Source organism: Lytechinus variegatus, chromosome 15 (assembly GCF_018143015.1).
Source record: "Lytechinus variegatus isolate NC3 chromosome 15, Lvar_3.0, whole genome shotgun sequence".
NCBI classification, from domain to species: Eukaryota; Metazoa; Echinodermata; class Echinoidea; order Temnopleuroida; family Toxopneustidae; genus Lytechinus; species Lytechinus variegatus.
This window is the reverse complement of record NC_054754.1, coordinates 21,812,457-21,834,153: the sequence shown is the minus strand read 5'-3', so window position 1 is coordinate 21,834,153 and position 21,697 is coordinate 21,812,457. Positions and strand designations below refer to the sequence as shown.

Genomic DNA, 21,697 nt, shown 5'->3' with positions numbered 1-21,697 from the left:
TCTCGAGAGAACATTGTACTGCTCAGTCATTATAATCATTATCTCAATCATATTGATCATAGAGAAATATTTAGAGTTTTTCTTGTGATATAAAGATACAGTTGTAAATGGAGAGCTTGTAATAACCATATTCGGAGCACCGTTGAGGAAGATTTATGTTAAATCATACATCTTTTCACCCTTCAAAAATAGACGGGAAAAAGCGTTTCATCGATTTTGCGGAGTTTCGTTTGCAACGCTTTCTGCTATCGGTCCCAGAATATGATTTCACGGGGCAGCTTTACATTTCAGGTTTTCTGGCACGCTTGAGAATAACAATTACTATAGTCGTTGTATTGCTCATATGCCTAACAGAAATATTTTGGAAAATAAAGTTCGTCATGCACGTATAGCAAATTTCAAACTGATTTTGGATCGAAAAGGATGTTACATTGGAGTAGAAGGACCGATTTGAAATACTTTCATTTTTGTGATGATCAGATGGAGTGCAATGATTCCTCAACCAAATTGATATACAGTGTGTGATCTTATTCGATGCCACTATGAAACATGCGGTTAGTTTGCCTGCTTTAGATTTAAAAACATATTTCTGTGTATTCTTGGTCGCGTTTGATTAATCCTTGACAAAGATGGATTGAATTTTGGTACATCTGTACGGTTACACTTCGTAATTCCGAAGCTTCGTAATTCCGAAGGTTCTTTATTCCGAAGGTTCGTAATTCCGAAACACGTAAATTTCCTATACCTCGATGTTCGTTAATCCGAAAACGAAAAAGGGTTCGTTAATCCGAACATTTGTGGCGTAATTCCGACGGTTCGTTATTCCGAAGGTTCGATAATCCGAAAACGTAATAAGGTTCGTTGTTCCGAAGGTTCGTTAATCCGAAAACGAAATAAGGTTCGTTGTTCCGAAGGTTCGTTAATCCGAAAACGAAATAAGGTTCGTTGTTCCGAAGGTTCGTTAATCCGAAAACGAAATAAGGTTCGTTTTTCCGAAGGTTCGTTAATCCGAAAACGAAATAAGGTTCGTTAATCCGAAAACAAAATAAGGTTCGTTAATCCGAGAACGAAATAAGGTTCGTTAATCCGAAAACGAAATAAGGTTCGTTAATCCGAAAACGAAAAAAGGTTCGTTAATCCGAAAACAAAATAAGGTTCGTTAATCCGAAAAATGAAAACCGGGAAAGCAGAGGCAAGGAGGAGGGGGCGGGGGACACTGTTGCCGTTCAATTGTTATGAGGATGGGAAGGCAAGGGCGGCCGAACGAATTTTCGTTTGGGGGGTAAAGCCAAAAAAATGAAACTCATACGTCAAAATTGACATTTTCACCTTAAGATTATCATCTGCTTGAAGTCATTGTGTGTTTGATAGTGATTAAGTAGAGAAAAACCTTTTTTTTAAGTGATTTCTTATTAAGGCAAACGCATATTTAGGCTTTATTTTTCGGGAGAGAGTATAATGAGCGAGCGGCTTGGTAAAACAAATTCAAAGGTGAAGTTGTAAAACTTTTTTGGGGTCAATTATTCTTAAAATGGCATTATTGTGAGGTGTTGCGAGCGTGAATCACAAGTTAAAACTTTAGGGAATTTCAATAAAAAATGAAAATAAGTTTTTAAAAATCCGAGCAGATTTCTGCTGTCATTAAACAGATGTGCATCTAACTAAAAAATTAACACGAGCGCAAAACGCGAGCTTAAACATACTGACCAGAAAAGGAACCTGTTAAAGAAAACATTTAGTGAAAATTTGCAATATTCCAGCCTGAAAACTTAACTTGTATACTTTAAAAAGAGTATTTTATTTCGAAAAACACGAAAAACGGCATATTTATTTTTGAAAAAGGAACTTTCCCATTTTGGAAAATATTAATTTCCCTGGTTTTTTTTTTAATTTCATTTGGGGGGAAGTGCCCCCTGCCTCCCTCCCGGCGGATCCAACTATCGTCAAATAGGGAAGGGGCAATTTTTTTCCAGCCATATTTTCCTCGATCGGCAGCTTAAAGTTGATTTTTGTTTGTTTCTTTGAAAGGGTAGTCCTCACAGTCAATAATTAGCTTTATACTTATAAAAGAAAGTAAATATGTAATAACATGATAAACCCTTTTTAAATAATGCGAGCGCGAGCTATATTTTTTTTAATATGATGGGCAATATGTTTGTGATCTTCAAAACGAGATGCCTATGTAACTAAATTTAGATAATAACTGCGAGCAAGAAGCGCAAATAGACATTTTGAATATATAAGCTCTGACCTGATCTAAAGGGGACATTTTAAGAAATTTTTGCAGTTAGCCATGAAGACAATGCGTGTTTCAACCAGTGGCGGCGGAACATATTTTCCTGGGGGGGGGGGAGAGCAAAGCCCAAAAAAGGGGCCAATAGGGGCAATTTGGGGCAAACGTATATTTTCACCATGAGATTATCATCTGTGTAAAGAGGTTGTGTGTTTTGTAGTAATTGCATAGAGCAAAATATTTTAAGTGATAACTGATTGATAAATTATATATCTATGTGTCATTTTTGCGAGCGTAGCGAGCAAGTGGTTTGGGGGAAAGAAACCAAATATGAAGATGTATTCGCCTTTATGGTCAATTACTTTTAAAAGGGCATCCTTGTGAGATGTTGCGAGCGAATCACGCGCTCAAACTTTTGGAAATTTCATGTAGGCCTAGAATGATAATAATGATAATTATGATATAGATATTATTTACCCTGGGAAGCCACTTCAGTTCTGAAAACTGTTCTCCCACCTATTATTATTTTTTTACAAGAATGCTTAGAATGTCCAGTTTTCAGGTTGGAAAATCGGAATATTTTGGCTCATGTTTCTCGCTCGTATCAAATATTGTTCATTGAGGAACTCATTCTATTCCTGGTTACAAAAAAGTATAAAAATGTCCAGTTTTCAGGTGGAATATCACAAATTTTAAGCTTGCGGTTCGCGCTCTCATTATTTAGTTCGTGAGATATATACTCTATTCATGAGTCACTAAATGCAGTCCTTAAAAGATTACTTAGAAGCCTGTTGCATAAATCATTTTACCTGAGAAAACTGGTAAAAACTGAAAACTAAGGTTAGTCTGATTTCCGCCATTATGCCTTTAGCACAGAGCAAAAACTCCGGTAAAAACAACCGGAGTTTTCTCAGGTAAAAAGTTTTATGCAACGGGCCCCAGGTCAGTATATAAACAAATTCGCGCTTTCAACATCTCACAAGGATCATTATTAGTATTATTTTCATTTTTATTACTAGCAGAAGCTGTAATAAAAAATGACATCCCCTCCAATACAAATTCTATTATCTATGGTTACTCGCACGCGACCAACACACTTGATCCCTGCATCTTTAAACCATTTGCTTAGGCAGCAATTGCTTGATCAGGGCGCCTATTCTTAATGAAATACATGCTTTTGGCCACAACACACGCATGTATCATCGATCGTTATTACTATCATTGCAGAATATCGTGTAATCTTGTAATGACAACACCGTTTTTGTTACCAAACTGAATAATTTTCATTTTCGGAAATACGAACCTTATCTAATTTTCGGATTAACGAACCTTATTTCGTTTTCGGATTAACGAACCTTCGGAATTACGAACCTTATTTCGTTTTCGGATTAACGAACCTTCGGAATTACGAACCTTATTTCGTTTTCGGATTAACGAACCTTCGGAATTACGAACCTTATTTCGTTTTCGGATTAACGAACCTTATTTCGTTTTCAGATTAACGAACCTTATTTCGTTTTCGGATTGACGAACCTTCGGAATTACGAACCTCATTTTGTTTTCGGATTAACGAACCTTCGGAATTACGAACCTTGTTTCGTTTTCGGATTGACGAACCTTCGGAATTACGAACCTTCGGAATTACGAACCTTCGGAAATACGAACCTTCGGAATAACCAAACCTTCGGAATTACGAAGCTTCGGAATTACGAATGTATGCGCATCTGTACATGCTGTATTAAAGATCGAACATGTGAGTAGAAACTGCTTGTGTATAATTTTTGTTAAGAATCAAAGTAAAACATACACTAATAAAATTAGGCCCATGTCACGTGTCCTGTTATATACGCACAATAAATCACGTGCTGGATATATATATTTTCTTGGGAACGAACGTGTGATCTGTATCAACACTTCTTTGAATTTCCTGTCTCTCCCTCTTTAGCTGTTCCTTGCACAAAAATTATTTCATTTTTTAGAAGATAGTATATCCTCCGATAAAACTATAGGGCATATCATGCGAGGTTTTTATTTTTGGACTGTAAATGTTGTCTAACTTTTTTCATTATTGCACTTGTAGAAGTCTAGTCCTAGTCCTTAGCGATAGGACATCTACATAAGTAAAAAGAAAGCTATATTTATACAATTGTAATGAGAAGGACCTTAATCTCGACAAGATATGATCTCTTTATGATCGTGCTCGTACCCCCTTAAGTTAAAGAACTCATGAAATTCGATACATCATCGTGCATGTCTACACTGTTAGAAAATTTATCCTTAAACTAAAAGAAGTTCCTGCAGCAGAGTCTCGAGAACACCTGTAATCTTACCAGATTGCGTAATCTTACAGGAAATTGGTATTTGGTGTGTGTAATCTTACAAATTTCCTTAAATAAAACACTCTTTTCCCCTTTTTCTAACAGACCTGTTCTGTTAAATTGCAGAAAAATTCCTGTTTCATGAATTTAAAGAATGATTCTGGTATTGCTTTCTGCAAAATCTTCTTTTATTTTTCTGTAAAAGCAGGGTTTTTTAACAGTGTACTATTTGAAATCGTAGTTTATCGTACTTGTGAATGTACTTGACTGGTAGAGAATTTGATATATAGACTGGATTATTATAATTTTTGACAACATTCCCTTACCAAGACTATCCCCTCTTTCAGTCTTACAGCACCCCCCCCCCTTTCCGTCCCGCTACACCCCACCCTTATGGATTCACACCAACCAATACAAATCAGGACTCTTAGCAATAAGAAGGTATTTATTGTAACATTCCAACCGACCTGCGCACCACTTTTCAAAATGGCGCCCAATAATTCATGGTTGCTAGGTCGAAGCGCCATCGGCACCAATCTTGCTTGAGGCTTGTCAAGAATGGGGGTGTGGGTGGTTAATGCCCTTTGTTGATTCCAAGTAACAGAGTTAAAATTTTATTTACATCGAAACTCATCAGAAATCATGACTGGGAATTATGGGATATCACGTGATCTCATGTAGTACATGGCGCTTTTAATGTTTCTAAGCAAAGCATAGGCCTACTGTTATCCTGGATCTAGCACCGCTACCTCAATCGGGTGCTCAAGCATTCAAGGAGTTCTTTCCTACCGTGTACCCATTTACTACACCTGGGTTGAGAGTTCCAAATGTAGGCCTTGCCAAGGGACTCATTGTTGTGGTAGGGTAAGAAATAACCGAAGGTAGCTGGTCAAACTTGTTTAGGAAATAACAATTTTTTGAGCTTGTAATACAGCACCTTTCAATTTTTGGCTAAACCAAAAATCACACAATAAAGTTGATGAGATGGGACAGGTTCGATTCCTGTGAGATTCCGATCATAATCACAAAGAATCTTCATCGGTGTCCATTCATTAACAATATTGTGTTGAATATATTAATACAATCATTCTAAATGTTATGGAATGTAAAGTTTCCCTTTGGGAGTATATTCTTTTTATCACTTTGATAATTTTCACGACAATATTTTCGTAAAATTTGACTTGAGAGTTTAGTGTCAATTGAATTTATGTATTTTATTCATACACCTACCTAATATATAGTGAATGTAAATAAAATAAAATTTAATCTTAGTATGTTATCTATGGGCCTAAACCTCAAATCTATAATCCCGATACTCGTATATTGACGTGAAACATATGTTTTTTTTCGCGATCCAATATATCTTTAGCAAGTAAGTTATGATTTAGCTATTTACCCGGTTCTTAATCATTTACTTTCAATTACTCTATTTTATTTTTTCCCCATCCTTGCCAATTGTAAAAGCTTGAATCTTTAAAAGATTCATATTCATTTTTATGTTATATCATGCATTGCAATGTATCTGACGTTTTTTTTAATGAAATTTATATCATTTTATTGTTTAAGCCACCTTTCTATTATATGAAGTATATGAGCTCATAATACTTTTTAATCTAAATAGATGAATAAAAAGGTGTCGCCACATGAGTGTAGGAGAATGTGACGTATCCACTACTGTTTTTTTTTAATGACTGGAAATTGAAAGGTAGTTTGAAGAAGGGAATAGAAAGAGAACGTAATGAAAGACACGAAAACCGAAAAAATAGATGGAGAAAGAGAGAGAGAGAGGGAGAGGGGGAGAAAAGAATATCCTGTTATTTTGTCATTTTTAGCGACAAATAATTTTATGTGCCAGGTTTTATCACAATATTTCAGTGAGAAGAAACAGAAAAGAAGGAGGAAAGAAGAAGAAGAAAAAAAGAAGAAGACAAAAAAGGAGAGGAGGGAAACGGAGGAAATAGTTAATAACATTCCTAACATCATTCACCACCACCGTCATTATTACCAGTGATATTACCATCATCATCATGATCGTCATCATGATTATCTTCATCTTCGTCATAATAATCTTCATCGTCATTCTCATCGGTGTTATCATCATCACCATCATCATTAACATCATAATCACCCTCATCACCCTCATTATCATTATCATCATCATCATCACATTTCTGGTTGTCATCCACAATGCAAAAGAAAACAATAAATCAAATAAATCGAATTAAGCTCAACTACCAGTGTTTTATATTCAAACGTATAAACGACATCTGTTTGTGCATTCAGCATTATGATATAACATAATATTGCTTCATAATTTCACATGTATTACACTCAAGAGGAATAAATCGTCGGCCTTATGCCAAAAGGGCCTTAACCCGATTTTAGGGGTTCTGAATATTTTATAATAAATTTAACACATTTCATGTAAAACTTAATAACTTAACACGTTTATCGAAATTGGCTTCAAAAGCAAAAAAACGACCACAAACTTTTGATTATTAGAGAGGCCAAAACCTTTATAAACGCCATTATCTCGGAATGGCCAAAAGCAGTTAAGGCCCTTTTGGCATAAGGCCGACGAAATGTGCAATCATTGTTTATACGCAAATATGAACAAGGTATTTTTTTAATTACATTATGTAATAATATGCATAATAGTCAAGAGACTCTATGCGCTGTACAAATATTAAATTACTGAATTATACGAACTATACATTACACATAATTTAATTTGTCCATTAAACCCCCAAAATATGTCTTACAAGTAAGAAAAAAATACATCAACACATGAAATTTACAAAATTAATGAAGACAAATAACATTTAACAACAACATACTTTACCGAGCATTATGAATAAAAAAATAATGTACTGCTGTGTAAGAAAATGTGTTTCAGAATTTCTTCTGTTGAACATGCGTTGATAAAAGAACATAAATCAAGATGCATATTTCGGCACCCCTCCCATTAAAATACCCTTGCGTAGACCATGATTACAAAAACGCGTTGCTTTTAGTAGATCATACAGGTATGGTAATTGATTGGGGGAAATCGTAGTCAATTAAATGCAGCACATGCAAAATATACTGTAGTAAGATATTTCAAGCGTTTATTTCAGAAAATTTTGGAAATATGCAATTTGTAAAGTAATAGGTATCGTTCCTCTGTTGATCGAACAGAACCTTGCCTCCCCTTATCAAATCCAATACCATACACCCCCATCCCCTCTCCCAACTAAAGAATGTGATCACGATCACTGCCCTGATAATCCAAGGGAACCTTCAAAGTACAAAAATAACAAAAAATAACGTTGTTTAAGCCTGTCACTCTAACAACAATTTGTTTAAACTGTTTTAAACAACAGTTGTTTAAAAAGTTTAAACAATTTTTTAAAAAGTTTAAACAGTTGTTTATTTTAAACTGTTGTTAAAAACTTGTTAAAAAAGGTTAAACAGTTGTTTAAAAAGTTTAAACAATTTTTTAAAAAGTTTAAACAGTTGTTTATTTTAAACAGTTGTTTAAAATGTTTAAACGGTAGTTGTTAGTGACGGACTTAAACAACGTGCTCAAAATTTTGAACAGCGTTTTTACAGTGTTGTCTCCCTTCATCAGATCCATTGTTTTACAATCCACCCTTCCCCACCCCATTTCCAAATTAAAGAGTGTGATCACGATCAATTCTGGTAATCCCAGAGAACAACGTCTCCTTTCATCAGATCCATTGTCTAACCCACCCTACAACATGTACAACCCCCTCTCCCAAATAAATCTGCGATGATCCTCTGAAAATACAAGAGAACCTTGTCTCCCTCCATCAGTCCACAGAAGACCCTATCATGGAATAATGGAAACATGATAAATTGAAAAGTAGGACAATGAACAATAAATATGACATACCATTTCAAGTAGCACAATGAGACGAACATTTTGTGGGGGCCAAAATGGCGTATGGGGCAATATTTTTTTCTAAAGGCTGCGAACGAGCACCAAATTGACCCTATTAAGATATTATCTTTGCTTAGATCTTAACATAACACTCGTAAGATATTTTCATATTTCATTCGTTTTCGTTTCTCGTTTTTCGTAAAAATTTTGGGGTCCATCCCCGCTTTATGTACGGCAGTGTTTGCCATTGATATATAGTCGACCGAATCTTTATTCTGAAATCTTTGTTCTCGAAAATCGAGTATTATGAAATTCTACGGACTATGTATTCATAATTTCCAACGCTGTAGCTTTGGCCAAAATTAACTATTACCCCCCTATTACTCCCCTCTCGCGGAGAAGAAAAACAGAGTAATAGAAAGAACCTCTGTATTACTTACAAGACATTGGTTCTTCATCAAGTGTCCCCGATCCCGAAGTTACGGGAGCAGTGTCCACTCCCACACTGATATTTGATTCTTCCTCTACGTCCATTGTCACGACCTCCTTTTCTTCCTTTAAAATGTAGAAAATTAATTGTAAAGTAAATGATGAGATGGAGTTAGAAGACTATTATATACTTGAGAAATTATGCGTAATTTACTTTATTTAATTTCTCCCGTCATTTAGCTTCACCGAAAAACGTGAAATGAGAGAAGTGATAGCATTCATGCATATTTTAAATTGGGCCCATATCGAGTTAGAATAGAGTTTCTGACAGTTTTTGTCCCCGCAAAGTTGGTACATAATCAATAAGGCCAATGTAGTGATCACTTTTCTTCTTAGTTATGGGACAGTCACATTTGGCAAACGCTGGCCGTACGGAGAGCCGAAATATAGTCAGGCAGCATAATTATTCACTTATTGTAAATGCTGACATCACAAGGAACAACTTTCAACTTGGTGACATATTTCTAATGGTCATCTTGACCATGTTAGGCAGTGGCGTAACTACGGGGGGCATAGGGGGCACGTGCCCCCCCCCCCCCCATCGGCTGGCAAAAAAAATGGGGAAAGGAGAAAAGAGGAGAAAAAGAGGAAGGAATGAAGAGAAACGTAGTGGGGAAAGAAGAAATTATTGTTTTTTATGTTATATCATATTATGTTATGTTATATTACATAAGAAGCATTTTTTCATAACTTTATGAAACATTATTTGTTCTGGGCCTATGTCTTCACTGTTCCTGGTGCTCGCATAGACTGTTTAATGAGATATATAATCCTTTTGTACTAAAACCCCATGTTTTTAAGTCAGAATACACCAAATATATTTACTCGCAATTCGAGTTATTATTGTTTTATGTAATGACATTTGCTTTTTTTTCATGACTACTTAAAGTGATTACTCTATTTTAAGGTCTTAATAAAAAACATTTCCTGTCCGTGCTAACATTCGCATTAATTGATTGGTGAGATGTCTGCTCTTCATGAATTCTTAAAATCGGTCCTTAAAATTACAATTTTCTGATCTAAATATTTAAACAAAAACAACAACTCGCGCTTCGCGCTCGCATTAATTGATTAGTGAGATGCGTATTATACTCATGATTACACAAAAAGTGCTTCTGTGTTTAGATGTAATTCAAACAAAATCAGCAAAGGATGGCACTATCATTAGATGACTATACTGAGATATTTATACTCTTGATGGAATCCTAAAATATAGTCCTTAAAATGTCCCTGTTTGGGGTCAATATTATTTTATACAAAAATTTTAGCCCGCGCTTTGCGCTCGCATTGTTTGTTTAGCGAGACAGGTACATAATTATCATGATTACAAAAAATTGCTTATAATGTCCCTTTTTAGGTCTAAATATGAAAAAAAAATCAGCTCGCGCTCACATTATTTGATCAGTGAGATACATATTCGTTAATGGCACTGCATGTCCTTAAAATGTCTTTATTAAGTCTTTATTAGGTCAGTATACTTGGCAACTGAGCGCGCTTCGCGTGCTCCCTAAGTGACTCGAAATTTTGCTGGTGCCCCCTGTTGCACCCACAAATGTAATAACGCCCACAAATGTAATAACGCCCACAAATGTAATAACACTTTACCCACAAATGTAATAACGCCCACAAATGTAATAACACTTTACCCACAAATGTAATAATGCACTTTACCCACAAATGTAATAATTTTTGATCGCCCACAAATGTAATAATGACTTTACCCACAAATGTAATAAATTTGAAGGGAATTTTTGCAAATCCGTTCTGAACTAAAATCGTATAGTAATGCGTTCATATAACACAAAAGTGCAAAGTCTCTTTTCCTGACCCGGTTAAATTATACTATAAATCCAAAGTCTTTATTCCAGACCCGGTTGTTTAAGAAATAATCATATGAGCCCAAAGTCTTTATTCCAGACCCGGTTGTTTCAAAAATTATAATATAAGTACAAAGTCTTTATTCCAGACCCGGTTGTTTAAGAAATAGTCATATGAGCCTAAAGTCTTTATTCCAGACCCGATTGTTTCAAAAATGATAATATAAGTCCAAAGTCTTTATTCCAGACCCGATTGTTTAATGATAATATAAGTCCAAAGCCTTTTCTCCAGACCCGGTTGTTTCAAAAATTATAATATAAATCCAAAGTCTTTATTCCAGACCCGGTTGTTTAAAAAATAATCATATGAGCCTAAAGTCTTTATTCCAGACCCGATTGTTTAAAAAATGATAATATAAGTCTTAAGTCTTTCACCAGACCCGGTTGTTTCAAAAATTATAATATAAATCCAAACTAAGATACCATAATGATATTCCAGTGGAAAAAAAGAAAATCGAGCTTAGCCTTTTCTCCAAACCCTGTTATTCAAAAATTGTAAATAACAATACAACAACAACAAAAACCGTATAAAGACCCCATAATCTTATTAATGCTGGATAACATGGACATATAGCGGAGTCTTTCAGCCAGACCCAGTCATTTGTTTTTCAAAATAAGGCTAAGAGTAAAAATATAAATAACTCCAAATCTAATACCAAGCAATCCTTGAACCTAAGAACATGTTTTTAAATAGAGGTTTAGAATGTTGTCTTTATTCCAGACCTAATTATTACAAAAATTACGAAAAAAATCTAACATAAGACCCTATCATAATTCTCTTGGAATAACATGAGTTGTAAAACGTACTCTTTCCTCCAGACCAGGTTATCTAAGAAATAAATTAAAAAAGAAAATCAAATCTAAAACCAGTTTTCAAAAGTTACACCCAGTAAAAAACATGTCTGTACCCCACACCCAGATTCTTTTGTATAATAATACTAAGACCCCTACAAAACATTGTAATTATGCATTTGCAAAGAAAACGTCCATTTTCCAGACTTGGTTATTATTTAAAAATAAAATTGTCTAAAACAAATACCCAATAATCTAACTACTGTGGAATAACATGGAGATCGACTGTAGACTTTCCTCCAGACACAATTATATCAAGAATAAAAAAACAATAAAACCCAACCCCCAACAACGAATCTAAGAACCAACAATCCTCCAAATTAAGACCAAGTACAAAAGCACATGTTTAGAGCGTTGTCTCTATTCCAGACCCAGTCATTTAGAAATTAATTCAAACAATCTTAAAAACATAAGGCTTTGTCATATTCTTATTCCTGTTGAATAACATTATTATTATGCTTAGTCCTTCGTCTAGACCCAGCTATTTATAAGATAAACAAATATTGAAAAAAAATCAAAGCTAAGACCAATCTTTAAAATTAAACCCAGTTAAATGCTTGGGTTTAGAGAGTTGTCTTTACCCCGCATCCAGTTCTCTTAAAATACAAGTTAAGCAAAAGATTAATCTAAAAACTTAGACACCAGCATCTCCCAAACTATAAAACCCTGTAATAAGGCATACCGTAAGTTGGTATACAACTTGTTTTTGTTTGATGGAAGTGAAATAAATAAAATTGAATTGAATTGAATACCACAAAAACGTCAAATTAATAAAAGGCGTAAATATTCAGATCTGAATGGTACGCGCCTCAAAAACCCAAAATAACAACAACAACAACAACGTTATTCTACATCAATGATATTGTGGTGTCATAGTTAATATTGTTTGTCTGTTTTTATCGTTTCTAATATTTTCCTATTTTGAAATAACTGCATGGGTCTAGAGCAAAGACTACACCATATTTAAAGACTGGGCGTTGTGGCGTGCGCCTGTAATCCAAGCTGTGGGGAAGTTACAAATTGATGCAGAGGGTCCAGGTTCGAGCCCTGGTCATGTCTTTCGGATGGTGACGTTAAAGGTCGGTCCCAGACGTAAATAATAATATCTGATTGATACACGTACGTCTGACAAAACTCAAGTACACACACACACACACACACACACACTGGTCGTTGTGGCGTGCGCCTGTAATCCAAGCTATGTGGGGAAGTTACAAATTGATGCAGAGGTTTGAGGTTTGAGCCCTGGTCACGTCTTTCGGATGGTGACGTTAAAGGTTGGTCCCAGACGTAAATAATCATATCTGATTTAGACACGTCTGACAAAACTCAAACACACACACACACACGTTTGCCCCCTGGAAAGATTAAACCTCAAGATGTTGATGGACCTGAATCCACCGACGGGACAGCCTAACTCCGTAACTCTGGTACGGGTGTGGGAGGGGGCCCTTCTTTCTTTGCCTGTCTCTCTTTCAGTCATTTCAAATCAGTTTTTTTTTTCTTATCTTATCACTTCTTGATCACATAAATCCTCTCTCTCTCTCTCTTTACTTACTTAACGGGTCAATATAACCGCAGAAAATATATCTTAGGCCACTGAGATTATTGGAATTGTAACTAATAAAAAGAAATGCTGAATATATTGCAAATGGTGCTTGGTACACTGAAAATTTAAAATACCGAAGAACTTGTTAAAACTTTATCCCCTCTTGCAAGAATGATTTTCTTTTATATAATATCTCATAGATCGTCGATCAACAACCTTATCGTTTACGGGAAGTAATCCCCATATTGTGTGCTGATATCTTATTCCTCAGTTTTTTGTATATGTATTTAAAGGTTTTGTGTTTTTTTTTCATAAAAAAAGGAATGAATATACAAGAAATAATAATAATAAACAAGTGGAATGCCTCTGACCGTCTCACCTGCATCACGCGATTCAAAAATAGCAGCAGTGCTGACTTTGAAAACTACTATAACTCGCACAAGATGTTAAGTGATACTTGGTTACTCTTATTTCCACGTTTTATGAACTAGACCAATACACTTACAGAGATAGGATGGTAATTCAACAAATACCCCGAATGTGGCCAAAATTCATTGACCTCACATGACCTTTGACCTTGATCATGTGACCTGAAACTTGCACAGGATATTCAGTGATACTTTATTACTCTTATGTCAAAGTTTCAAAAGTCAGATCAATAAACTTGCAAAGTTATGATGGTAATTCAACAGATACCCCCATTATGGCCAAAGTTCATTGACCTTTGACCTTGGTCATGTGACCTAAAATGCACACAGGATGTTCAGTGATACTTGATTACTCTTATGTCCAAGTTTTATGAACTAGACCAACATACTTTCAAAGTTATGATGGTAATTCGCACAAAAAAAAAACAATTCGGCCAAAGTTCATTGACCCTAAATGACCTTTGACCTTGACCATGTAACCTGAAACTTGCCCAGGATGTTCAGTGATACTTGATTACTATTATGTCCAAGTTTCATGAATCAGATTCAAAACCTTTTTCAGTTTTGATTGTAATTCATCAGATACCCCAAATCGGCCAAAGTTCATTGACCCTAAATGACCTTTGACCTCGGTCATGTGACGTAAAACTCATGCAGGATGTTTGGTGATACTTGATTGACCTTATGTCCAAGTTTAATGAACTAGGTCTATATATTTTCTAAGTTATGATGATATTTCAAAATCTTAACCTCAGGTTAAGATTTTGATGTTGATTCCCCCAACATGGTCTAAGTTCATTGACCCTAAATGACCTTTGACTTTGGTCATGTGACATGAAACTCTGATAGGATGTTTAATAATACTTGATTAACCTTATGGCCAAGTTTCATGAACTAGGTTCTTATACTTTCTAAGTTATGATGTCATTTTAAAAACTTAACCTTAGGTTAAGATTTGATGTTGACGCCGCCGCCGCCGTCGCCGTCGGAAAAGCAGCGCCTATAGTCTCACTCTGCTATGCAGGTGAGACAAAAAGAAGTAATAAAAATAATACTAAATAAAATTGTTACCCTACTTCTCATACAGTGGGTGGCAAAAATGGTCAATCATGACTTATTGCCAAATAAAAACATGGAATGGAATGGTTATCCCCTCTTGTTAAAATGTTTTTCTTTTATATAATATATCATAGATCGTCAATAAACAACTTTATCGTTTTCGGGAAGTAATCCCCATATTGTTTACTGATATCTTATTTCTCATTTTTTTTCATATGTATTTTAATGTTTTGTTATTTAGGTTTTTTCATAGAAAAAAGGAAGGAATATACAATAAATTATTTTTTTTAAAGGACAAGTCCACCCCAACAAAAACTTGATTTGAATAAAAAGAGAAAATTCAACAAGCATAACACTGAAAATTTCATCAAAATCGGATGTAAAATTAAAAATAAAAGTTATGGCATTTTAATGTTTCGCTTCATTTCACAAAACAGTTATATGCACATCTCGGTCGGTATGCCAATGAGGAACTGATGACATCACTCACTCACTATTTCTTTTGTATTTTCTTAAATGAAATATGAAGTATTTTTATTTTCTCGTCATTGTCATGTGAAATGAAGTTTCATTCCTCCCTGCAACACGTGGAAATTTATTATTTTAAAATTTTGTGCTTTAGGCAAGGAGGTCCTAATCGTCAAATTCGTAAAAATTGAAATAATGTATAATTCAAACAATGAAAACCAAAAGAAATAGTGAGTGAGTGACATCATCGACTCTCTCATTGGATGTAGCTGGCTCGTTCATATAACTATTTTGTTCAAAATAAACAAAACTTTGAAATGTCATAACTTTCTTATTTTACATCCGATTTTGATGAAATTTTCAGCATTGTGCTTTTCTGATTTTCTTCGATTGATTGAAATCAACATTTTTTCTGAAGAGGACTTGACCTTTAATGGTTGCAGGGTCTTTGTTTTGTTGTTGTTGTGTTTTTAATGACTTTTATAACTGGGTCTGACAGAAAGACTACGCTACATTTTCATGTTATTCAACATAAATAGGATCGTGGGTCTTTGTTTTTTTTTATAATTATTATAATTTTTGAAATAAATGGGTCTGGAAAAAAGACTTTGGACTTATATTATAATTTTTTAATTAACCGGGTCTGGAAAAAAAATTTCGCATTTTTGTGCTATATAAACACATTACTATAAAGTTTCAGCTTTTAGTTACCGGGTCTGGAGCAAAGACTATGCTTGATTTTCAATTTACCATTAGCGTCTGGAGAAAAGACTAAGCTCGACTCTCATTTTTATTCCACTGGAATATCATTAATGTATCTCATTTGGGACTAAGATTATAATTTTTGAAATAACCGGGTCTGGAAAAAAGACTTTGGATTTATATCATGATTTTTTTAAACACCCAGGTCTGGAAAAAAGATTTTGGATTCATATCATGATTTTTGAAACAACAGGGTCTGGAAAAAGACTTTGCACTTGCATTATTATTTTTTAAACAACCGGGTCTGGAATAAAGACTTTGGACTTATATTATCATTTTTGAAACAATCGGGTCTGGAATAAAGACTTTTGGCTCATATGATTATTTTTTAAACAACCGGGTCTGGAATTAAGACTTTGGACTTATATTATTATTTTTTAAACAACCGGGTCTGGAATAAAGACTTTTGATTTATATTATAATTTTTGAAACAACCGGGTCTGGAGAAAAGACTTTGGACTTATATTATCATTTTTGAAACAATCGGGTCTGGAATAAAGACTTTTGGATCATATGATTATTTTTCAAACAACCGGGTCTGGAATAAAGACTTTGGACTTATATTATTATTTTCTAAACAACCGGGTCTGGAATAAAGACTTTGGATTTATATTATAATTTTTGAAACAACAGGGTCTGGAAAAAGACTTTGGATTTATATTATAATTTTTTAAACAACCGGGTCTGGAATAAAGACTTTGGGCTCATATTGATATTTTTTAAACAACCGGGTCTGGAATAAAGACTTTGGGCTCATATTATTATTTTCGAAACAACCGGGTCTGGAATAAAGACTTTGGATTTATATTATAATTTTTGAAACCACCGGGTCTGGAGAAAAGACTTTGGACTTATATTATCATTTTTGAAACAATCGGGTCTGGAATAAAGACTTTTGGATCATATGATTATTTTTTAAACAACCGGGTCTGGAATAAAGACTTTGGACTTATATTATTTCTAAACAACCGGGTCTGGAATAAAGACTTTGGATTTATATTATAATTTTTGAAACAACAGGGTCTGGAAAAAGACTTTGGATTTATATCATAATTTTTGAAACAACCGGGTCTGGAATAAAGACTTTGGGCTCATATTAATATCTTTTAAACAACCGGGTCTGGAAAAAAGACTTTGGGCTCATATTATTATTTTCGAAACAACCGGGTCTGGAATAAAGACTTAGGATTTATATTATAATTTTTGAAAACAACCGGGTCTGGAATAAAGACTTTGGGCTCATATTATTATTTTTGAAACAACCGGGTCTGGAATAAAGACTTTAGATTTATATTATAATTTGTTAATTGACCGGGTCAGGAAAAGAGACTTTGCACTTTTGTGCTAAATGAACGCATTACTATACGATTTTAGTTCAGAACGGATTTGCCAAAAATCCCTTCAAATTTATTACATTTGTGGGTAAAGTCATTATTACATTTGTGGGCGATCAAAAATTATTACATTTGTGGGTAAAGTGCATTATTACATTTGTGGGTGAAATTATTACATTTGTGGGTAAAGTGTTATTACATTTGTGGGCGTTATTACATTTGTGGTTAAAGTGTTATTACATTTGTGGGCGTTATTACATTTGTGGGCGATTATTACATTTGTGGGTGTAACACCCCCCCCATGCCGTGACCCACGGTACGCCAGTGATCTGAGGAGTCAAAATGGGGGTAAATTGCGGTCAATATTTGAACATTTCCCGAATTGTCAGTGATAAATCATAGTGTTTTTCTTATTACACTGAACTAAAAAGTGTACAAAACCCAATACCCTTAATTGACTTACACTAAAAGTGTTTAAAGCTCATTTTTCGTATATTATTCGTGTTTTGTTTATGTATTTTTTATTATTATTTTCGGTATTGATATAAAGTTTATCTTCAGAAGTCCTTATCCAGAAGATATAAAGAGTCAGGGGGGGGGGGGAGGTGAGCTCATTTGAGAACAATATACATTAATATTTATGATTAAGGGCGATATGTATTGTTTTGACTTTAGGTGTATATGCTTATATATTTAACAGGTCATGATAAGTTATTAAAGGTATATTCAGGGGTTAAAACCAATCTTACGGTGTGCTGATATGTAGTTGCTGGTGACCACAGTGTAAAATTGTTTGATATGTTGTTATCTGACCATCTCTGCACTCTTGTTTATTGTGGTTTGTAATGTATGATATTGTTGCAACCCAATAATACAAGTGGATAGATGTAGTAGGCTATGCAGAGTCAGAAGCGAAATGGTAGTCAATTCGAGTCAAACCTTGTTTATTGATATATATATTTCTTGTTCAAGTTAGTATTAGGATTGTCGAAGATGTGGCCTAAGCAAATGTAGGTTTGGCCATCCAGGTGCATCAAAGACATGTTTGATGTAGTTGGCATCGTTTATGTATGCTTTTGATTATGGTAGACGCAATTATATTATAGGATGCTAAATTCAGAATCTTAGGCATCAGTCTTAATAATATCCCGGATTCTGGGGCTCGCAAAATGAGCACATCATGATTATGACGATGTTGGACTGATGACCAAAGACAAGGGTGGACAATGCGCCAACTGGTGAAACAAGAGAGATAACTTTCGTTTTAGAACCTTGCCATGGTTTACTTCAATGACATGTGATTATTCTTTCTGGCAAAAAAACTTCCAGGCAGCTCAGTAAGTAGGAAGAAACCAAGAAAGAAAATCAGCAACCATCCACCATCACAATGAAAAATGCACTCTGAAAACAAATCAGTCAAATTGATTAAATCAGTAATCAACTGGGGGCGAGCTATGAAAGGACTTGTCGGACTTTTTTTCCGACAAGTCCCACTTTATCCGGCAGTTACCATAGTAACAGTACCTCTCAGCCAATCAACATCAGAGAAAGATGTCAGATCTGACAACTTGTCGGATGAAAATGTTGATGAAATACTCCCCTGGTTGCAATTGACATGTCTAGTAACATTTCTCACGTATATTCTGGTCAGAAAAACCTGTTCCCTATTAACTATAGTCATTTTGACCGATTTGTTTCGAGTGTGTGACCTTGACCATGTGACCTAAGACTCGTGCTATCTGATTACACTCATGTTCACATTTCATGAACTACTAGTATATCCATAAACTTCAAAGTTTCAAAGTCATGATGGAAATTCAACAACTACCCTAAACATGACCAAAGTCCATTGACCTTAAGTTACCTTCGACCTTGGTCATGTTACCTGAAACTCACGCAGGATGTTCACTGATACTGATTAATCTTATGTCCGAGTTTGAAGATACTTTCGAAGTTAAGATGTCATTTCAAAAACTTAACTTTGGTTGAGATTTCAATGTTGACGACGCCACCGCCACCGTCGAAAAATCAGCGCTCTGCTAAGCAAGCGACACCCCCCCACCCCAAAAAGAGGGTTAGGAGAGAAACAGTAGAATACAGCATGAGCACACCAAATTTATACCACGGGCTTACAATAATATTATATAAACAGATTAAGAAAATACAGACAATCACAACACTGAAAAATTTGATCAAAATCGGACAATAACAAATTTATGTTACATTTTTGCATTGTAATAGTTATTACAGTAAAACAGCTATATGTAATATGAATATTAAAAAAAATGGTATTATATCCCTACCTGCTCTTCTGTATTATATTAAATTATGCTTATTCCAATTTTGTCTACCAAGAATTTAAAAGGAAAGTATTGGTAACCGATTTAATTATGCATTGGATATTTGTTGCAACTTACTTTATTGTCAGAAAGACATATCGTACACATTGTATGAAAATGTGAAATAACGATAAGTAGGGTGCATTTCATCATCAGCCCACTTCATCAATGTTCCTGGCTATTTTTTAAGATATAATTATTTTCAGCCATTCCATGCGCAAGTTTTAAAAAGTGTTTTGAGAAACATTGTTTTGGCGTTGTGTTGCGTAGGAACGGCGTACATTTGCGTAGTGTTGCGTATGATTGGCGTACAGGTGCGTAGTGTTGTGTTGGCTTGCGTCGACTTGCGCAGACTTCATCAGTGCGCCAAATGTACATGTTTAATTTTTGCGCGCCCCCGTACCGATTGTGCGTAGAGTTTCGAAGGCAAAACGAAGGGAGGCGTTGCGTTGCGTACATGTAGTCTCTACGCATAGGTACGCAACTCTACGCAGATCTCTGTGTAAAACCCCCTTAAGGGTTTGTCAAGTCGTATCGAGGTATTCCTGCAATACCATGATAACGCAATGATGAAGTCGACGTCTATGTACACTGCACATCTTTTGCTTAGTATAACAACACAAATAAGTTTACGAGTCACAATCAGGGCATTATTTTATTAAATATTGACTTACATTGACCCAATATGACCCTTAACATGGTCTAGTATTCATTTTATTCAGTTGTTCCTTGTGAAGTCACCAATCACATAAAAATGAAAAAACAGACTTGGCTAATTTGTCGAAGTAGCCGTTATGAAATTATGACATAATATGATGCTGCCTGATTAACAACTGCTTCTTTAGTATATTTATATATGTGGTTAACGTAAAAATCTGTTAAAACGGCTGTTTTCGACTCATCATGCGGACATCGTATTGGAAATGTGACTCCTGCATCAATCAGGCATAGACAACATAAATTACTCTCGGGTCTTTTATCAAAGTGGAGACAATTGCAGAACGAAGATTCGAACTCTCAACTTTTATACTATTATGAGTCCAATGCTCTAACCACGTACACGACCCGTAAATGTCATGACATAGCCCCAATACGATTTTTAACATATTTATTAACGTTTGCATTATTTGGAATGATTAACTTAAAAAAATATCAATAAGTATATTCTGTGTAGTACTTTTCTGATACCTTATCTGAGTTGGAAACTGTTTTGAAACAGCATTTAGAGGGCTGCGTTATAATTTTTCAACTTTGTTCTTTAAGTTTTATTTTGTATCAGGAGCTTTTATTCATATTGTGATCTGGAAAGTGCCAGTATTAATGTTTAGGATCTATTGATAGCCATTAAAAAGAATAGACCCGAGAGGATTTTTAACATACTTAATGAGGTTTGCATAGTAGAAATGTTTGACTTAAAATGAAATTTCGATAAGCCTATGTGTTAGTAGCTGCACTTTTTATTTTATTTTGAGTTGGTGAAAGTTTAAAATATCAGGTGCAACATTCACATTTATCAACTTTGTTCTTGAGGTATTATCTCCATCCGAAGCTTTATTCATATTGCTTATTTTTTCCAGTGCATTATTAAACTCTATGACATCATTTGTTTTAATAATTTCGAATGATATTGCAGTGAGCAGTGAAGTTTCCCGTTTTTATTGATATATTCACCTTCAGCACAATTTCTACTACAGTTTTATTGAACTTCGTCGTAGGCCTAGTGAATGTATGGATGTCAATCTTCATCGATATCTACCAAAATGAAAACAAAGAAAAATAAAAAAGATAAAAGACTGATAAAATACAAACCAATATACATACACACTCGAAAAATATCACATAAAAACGAAAGTAAATTGATTTTTTAAATATAGTAATTATCTTTGACAGACGCTATACAAATGCTGTGCATCATCATCATTATCATCATCATCAATTAGAATTAAGATTATGAAGATATCTCCAAATCAGTATGTCCAAAGTGACTTTTAATAACTGAATACTTTTATTTGAGAAAATCCACACTTTATATCACTGCCTTATACATTCATTGTCTAATTAGAAAATTCCTATTTCCTTACCTTTTTTTCACCGTGATTTTCGTCA

The 21,697-nt window shown here is 34.6% G+C and overlaps 1 long non-coding RNA gene across 1 annotated transcript; it reads right to left on the bottom strand.

Annotated features, from left to right (window-relative positions):
* Window positions 1-8,053: 8,053 nt before the first annotated feature.
* LOC121429152 lies at window positions 8,054-21,345 on the bottom strand. Its single transcript, XR_005971874.1, has 3 exons — window positions 21,263-21,345; window positions 8,875-8,989; window positions 8,054-8,380 (listed from the first exon to the last, which is right to left on the bottom strand). It is a non-coding gene; the product is annotated as an uncharacterized LOC121429152 (long non-coding RNA).
* Window positions 21,346-21,697: the final 352 nt, after the last annotated feature.